Source organism: Manacus candei, unplaced genomic scaffold (assembly GCF_025592945.1).
Source record: "Manacus candei isolate 608988 ecotype Guabito, Panama unplaced genomic scaffold, ASM2559294v1 h1tg000017l, whole genome shotgun sequence".
NCBI lineage: Eukaryota > Metazoa > Chordata > Aves > Passeriformes > Pipridae > Manacus > Manacus candei.
Genome location: NW_026138065.1, coordinates 13,817,285 through 13,823,757, shown reverse-complemented (window position 1 = coordinate 13,823,757; position 6,473 = coordinate 13,817,285). Strand labels below are relative to the sequence as shown.

Sequence of the window (6,473 nt, the reverse complement as noted above, 5' to 3'; positions counted from 1 at the left end):
ATTTGAAGAAGCTGTCTAAAGTGCTGTTGAACATGCTAGCAATTGGCTTTTAGCTTATATTTGCAAATGGATATATATATTTTTTGACTCCCTCTTCAAAGGAAATAATCCACTACCAAACCTGAGGCAGATCCTTGCTTGCAAAGGATGTTGGCTTGCCACACTTGTAGAAATGAAACAGAGCAAAAACATACAAACAGGCAGAGTTTCTTTTCTTTTCTTGCCTTGCTATCATACGTGGTAGGTGAAAATACAGATTGACTAGCATCCCCAATTCCTGCCATTGCAGCTTCTCCCCCCTGTAAAATTTGCTAGCACGGCATTGGGCTCCAAATCCCTCCCTTAATGGCAGGAGCAGCCTAGGGAAGTGGTATTTCCTTAATCTCTGACCTGGTAAAATCCTACCTACATCCTAGACTTGGGTTGAGAATCTACGGACTAAGAAGTCCAAAAACGTGTTATCACTGGTGTACAGTTTCTAGCATAACCTTTCATTTGCTACCTCCCCAGAGGCAAACAGGGCTATTTTACAGCTATCTCTGATGGAGCCAAGGCTATCTATAACATAACTTTCTCTTTTCCACTTGAACAATGCAAAAATGATAGGACATAATGTTACCATTCAATCATGCGATTTTAAGAGGTTTCAATGCAAATGAACGTACATCCTATATCCTGACAATTTCAATCCTTTACCTTTAAATTTGGTCTCAGTATTGGCCACTTAGTCCAGACCAAAAAATTTTCCCATTTTTATTTCCTCAGAAACAGGAAAATGTGTGGTTGTGAGCACATGATATTCGCGTTTGTGTGCAATGACTATTTGTTAGACAGACCTCTATGTTATACTAACATGGGAGCTGTGAAATCATACCATTCCCCATGCATGAAACGTCTTGTCTGGCTTATACTGAAAGTATTCCAATTCCTTCACCAGTACCACATGAACCATGGTGATATTTTACCTGATTTGCATCCAGACCTAAATGTACACTTCAATTTATTGTTTTTTAAATGACTGATTTCTTCCCTGCTTAGATTTCACTGTTCTCTTACTATAAAACTTTAAACAAAATAGCTCATGGTATTTCTAAAAGATAATGGGAAAAACAGGTAGTATATTCATATTTATATGGATATAGAACATATAAAATGAGTAAAAGAATTAATTCCAACAAAATACAATTTTTCACTTCCAAACACCAGCTGACATGAAATGTAGCATGTAGATGGTTCCATTCATAACTCTGGCTTAGGTGGTATGCAGAACTGTGGGCAATAAAAATGATTATGTAGTATCAGACCCATGGAAAACACGTATGGACAACCACAACACATGTTGAAACAGAAACAGGCAAAGCAGTTGACACCAAAGAGGTGCATCTCAACTTCAGTAGTTGCTAGGGCACTGTGAGGACCAGTGATTCCCTGATGACAGGAGTTATGGTGATTCCCTGAGGTGATAGGGCAGGACCTCACCATCCAGAGCCTATCCCAGGTCTCCAGTTAGGAATTCTGAGCAGCCAGGGGAATCAGGGGCAGTCCTGGGTATCAGGCACCTCCTTGGAGATGGGAGCCAACCAAGGACAGGCTGAGATGTCAGCCCATGGGTGGGGGTCAGGATCAGGCCTGGTGAGGGGAAGCTGCATCAGACACAGCCCTGCTGTGTGCAAGTACAAACTATTACGGATATTACCATGCTTACAGGTACAGACTGATTAATGGTGTATTTCTGAGAGATGCTTCACAGTTCATGTATTTCACTGTGCTCTGAAAGTGGTGGATGATGTGCTGTAGGCTATAGAGGTACTTGGTATCTGAGAGGTCTTAATTACTGTAACCACACCAAAGACTTGACTGCAGGAAGATACCATGCCATTACAAATGCATATTTAAATCAATGTTCTGCTGTTAAAATAGGCTATGCTGGATGAGGAGGCATTCATCTGGAGGCAGTGAGTAGTGAGATTCCCTTGGAACTGGTCTTGTGACCACTAATTAATTAGTAGCTTTGTAATAGCCTTGTATACTAATAATATGAGCAGATAATAAAAGGTTAAACAGCAACAGCAGAAGAAAAAAAGGCTGGACTTTGACAGAAATAATTAAAAAAACCCTACCAACAGGTCTGAAATAATTGAAATGAGCAAATAACGCAAAGTGCTAGGAGGAAATGGGAAATTCTCCTACAAACTCAGGACCATCCTTTGGAAATGAGAAATGTGCTTGTATATAGATACTAATTTTTAGAATTTCTGTCACGAATCAATATGATATGAGTATGGAAAAAGCAAATGTCAGCAAATGTTTTCATCTATTTTTCAAGGCAGCTAGGAGGCTATATATAGATGTATGCCTGTGTACAGACACAGTCAGTCAGGTAAAACCATGAGACATGGAAGTAAGAACAGCCACAGAGAAGGGAGGACTGGAGTAATCACAAATGTAACTTATGAGAGGAAACTAGAAAGGAGGGTGTTTACTAGCTTGACAAAATGAATGCTGAGAGACAACAGGGATGCTCTCAAGGAACACAGCAGTAATTGAACACTAGACAGTAAGGTGTAGGACTTGTTAGCACATGATAGAACATTTTTCAGTGCTCATATTTTTCTTGTGTGCCTATGAACCATGCACTTGTTACTGCTAGACATAAGAATTTTCCCAGAAGACTGAAAGTCCAAGTTGAATTGTGTTTAACGATTGCTTTTGCGAGGAAATCAGCTGTAGGTAATGGTGAGATCTAACTGCTGCTTTTGGCTCTGCTAATATGCCAGGAATGAGATCTGTTTTCAGAGCTGTCAGAGAAGTCTGAGACAGTCAAAGTGAGAAGTAGATTATGGTTTGTCCCACAAACACCACAGGTACTTAAGCAGAAGTGAGTTTCAGTGCCTCTGCTAATGTGTGAAGTGCAAGTACAGACTCCATATAGCACACTGACGTGCTTTGGCAATCCATATTGCTGATGATGAGGTAACTGGGGCATGGAACTTTCTTTCAGAGAATACTCCTCAGTTTCTTATGCAGATTTCCTCCCTACAGTGTTATATATTTTCAAGCTCACACACTCACACAGCCTTTCTGGAACTGCAGAGCTGATTTTAGAGAGAACATTTCTGAGTCTACTACCTGATCCCAGGAAAATTTAATATACCCTTCAGAAAGGCTCATGTGGTGGCTTTAAGCTGCTTCACATATACACATATCACAACTCAGAGATGAAAGAAAAGCAAGTAAAATACAAGCAGTAAAAAACTGAAAATAAAACTTTTATAAATTACAAAATAAGTTATGTTTGAGCTTGAGATATGTTCACATTTCTGAAGAAGCCTGTCTCCTAGGCTTGATGGCAGCATTTATATTCATTCAGTTATTAGAGTCTAACTTTATCAGAAAGCTAGTTTGTACCTCACTGTACATACTTCTTGATGATTGGTTAGAAATTGCAGCTATAGAAGATCTGTTTTTAAAATCTTCAGTAATGCAAATTGTGCAGGGCCAGGTACCTAAAAAGACCTGATCTTTTTAAGTTTTAAAAGACACAGAGTATAAGCCAGCTGGCAGATCACAGGCCAGATCTTATTCCCAGGGAGGTGCTTGGGCAATATGTGCAAACCAAGTGGTTTATTATCTTCTCTTGAGCTTGGTAGATGTAGCACTGGCCAGGTGCTGTGCTGTGACTGCTGCAGGTATGGAAGTGGTGGAGGAGACAGGGATACAATTTCTTAAATGGCTGAGGTTATATCCATTTGTAGTTATTTCAATGTAACCATTTGCAAAGTGTTATTGCCAGGTTCATTTACATGCACAGTCAAGACGTTGCAACTTGTGAGGAGTCTAGAAAGGAGAAGTGATAGGCATTAGCTTTGAAAAACTTGCACAGAAAGGAGACAAGAGACATTAAATTTAACTCTGTCATTGAAGCCATGTGGAAAAGGGTAGAGGACCTAGCATGCACATAAGGAGCCCAGAGAGCTAGTTGATCTGTCCTCCAAGAGAAGTTATTGAACGTTTAATAGAATTTTATCTCCCTATTTGTAGCAAAACCACGCGACTTTTCTGTCATAGTTCATACAACATAAGACAAAATCTTTCAGTCATGTGATTTTGATTATTTTTTTCCCTTATTTTGCTTTTGTTGTTGTTGGTGGTGATGTTTTAGGGTGAAAGGAGGTATGCTGGTTATATTTTAGTTAGTATTACTAGTCAGAGATTTCTATGCTGAGAAAAAAACCCTCTCCTACTTTACTGTCTGTTACAATAAGAAACATAAAGATATATTCCAATTTTCAAAGCCAACTGAAGAAACAAAGCCTTTCCTTTTGGTGTTGCCTCCCACTTAAACATCTGAAAGTTGTGTACATTTTTATTATGTGCTGGTTAATTATCCTATGAAATACAAGTTTTCTGAAAATGTAAACCCTTGTGTTTCATTTGGAAGAGCTGGTGATCTAATTTCTGGCTATAATGTTTCATGAAATATAAATTGCTTGTATCTATCAGAAGAGAAATTCAAGAAAAGACAAAGCTCATTAAAAGATCTGGTTGAAAGAGAGGAGAATTTTCATTGAAGAAGAATTTTTTGATTAAATTCTTTTCATATGTATTTGGTTTTTAATACAGTATGATCTAGTTTAATATGGTATAATCTAGCAGGATTACTCATCCATTATGAAAATACCATTCTTACAGGATCAATGAATTTTTTCTAATTGTTTTGGAACCAATGAACAGAAAGTGGAGAAAATAGTGGAACACTACAAGTCTATTTTGGTCCACTGGTGGTAAAAAATTGTGTCACAGTCAATTAGAAACTGACGTCACAAGCTGGACTGATGTAACATCATTCTGGGGCCAAAGTCAAAAACATTTCAAACTCCAAATGTCTTTGAAAGCAAAGGAAAATGTATCATGAAAATAACTTCTACAGGTTTATTTACCACTATGTTTCTGGCATGCGGTATTATCCTCACAGATTAAGGATATTTTTAGATCAAACAGATTCAAATACATCCCAAAAAGACAGTATGTGGTATAAAATTTCAGAATTAAAATTTATGAAAGTTAATACTGTTTGCATAACAGATTTCAAATATGCACAAATCCCAGTATACAAATTTTACCTTTTGAAATTTCAGAGTTGAAACACAAGCTGATCCCTCCTGCTTTCCTTCCTGGAGTTCAGCGTGTTGTTGTCAAATGAAGAGCAGGTAATTTCATTAACTACAGGTATGTGCACAAAAGAAAAGAGGCCAAAGGTTTTATACAGCGAGGTGCTATGCTCTGAGTCAGGAGCTGTGGGTATAACCCCATGCCCTTTGCTAGCTGCCTATATGACTTTGGGCAAATCACTCCTTCTGCCTCTATTTCTGTAACTGAAAAAGGAATTTTCAGTATCACTTTGTAAAGAGGTTTAAACATACGTGACATGTAAGAGTGTGTTTTTACATAGTGGATACCAAACCAAACTGTTCTCTTGTAGCATCCTTTTGAAACCATCAGAATCAATAAAGTCATATGAATGCATGTGAGGTCCTTTAGCTTTCAAGAAACAGCCAAAGTCAGGGACTTAGTTAGCACCTCTTTGGTTATGGTTTGCAGCATTTGCTAATTACTGATGGTGCATGTGGATGTTACTGCGGGATTTCCTGGCCTATACCTCTGTCTAAATGGGGTTTACTCGTTCATCCAAGTGAACAGCTCACCTGATTTCTTGTTGGTGAAGGTAAGTCCTGTGAGGCAAACATGGCATGTTAATGGCCACATTTTCCTCTTGATTGAAGGGAATTCAAATGTTGCCAGAACATCCTGGGCAAAGCAGTCAGTGAGACCTTGATTGCCCTCATACAAGAGGAAGCTCCTGCATGTGTTTAACTGAAGTGTTCTTTTGATTTCTGAGGCAGCTCTCAAACCATCTTGGCTGAAGTATGCAAGCTGTTGTTTGAAGGCCCCACAGCAATGCTGAGTGAGTGGTTAAGAGAGGGCACTCACATTTTACTCCAGCCATCTCTTCCAACTGATCTTATTTTGCACATATCTACTTCATAAATAAAGAAAGTCTCATAAATAAAATCTGTTTTCCCTCAAAATAGCCCTGCCTAAGGGTGGGGGCTGTGTCAGGTGCCTCTCGTTTTCCTACTGCTTTGGTAGGGCTATGTCCCAAGCTCAGAAAGAACAAGCAGGTGTAGGAAGAAGCTAAAAGCATACACACAGCAGGTAATACAAATTCCTGAAAGTAAATAAAGGAATTTACAGTTTGGCTTAGACTGTCTTTCCAGTGTGAGTGATACTACGTAAATTTTGTAAATAAGATGGCTATGCTTACAGATGTTTTTTTTCTCCAGAAAAAAATATATTTTGTATATATTGTATATATTGTATATATTGCATATATTGCACATATTGCTTATATTGTATATTTTCCTATCTCCTTTTCTTGCTTTAGTTTGCAACACTTCCAGAGAGGGAGGGAG

At 38.5% G+C, this 6,473-nt stretch overlaps 1 long non-coding RNA gene across 1 annotated transcript; it reads left to right on the top strand.

The window, feature by feature from the left end:
• The first annotated feature begins 1,458 nt into the window (after nt 1–1,458).
• LOC127469060 (uncharacterized) lies at nt 1,459–6,052 on the top strand. The gene is made up of 3 exons (XR_007903813.1): nt 1,459–1,707; nt 5,139–5,210; nt 5,784–6,052. It is a non-coding gene; the product is annotated as an uncharacterized LOC127469060 (long non-coding RNA).
• Nucleotides 6,053–6,473: the final 421 nt, after the last annotated feature.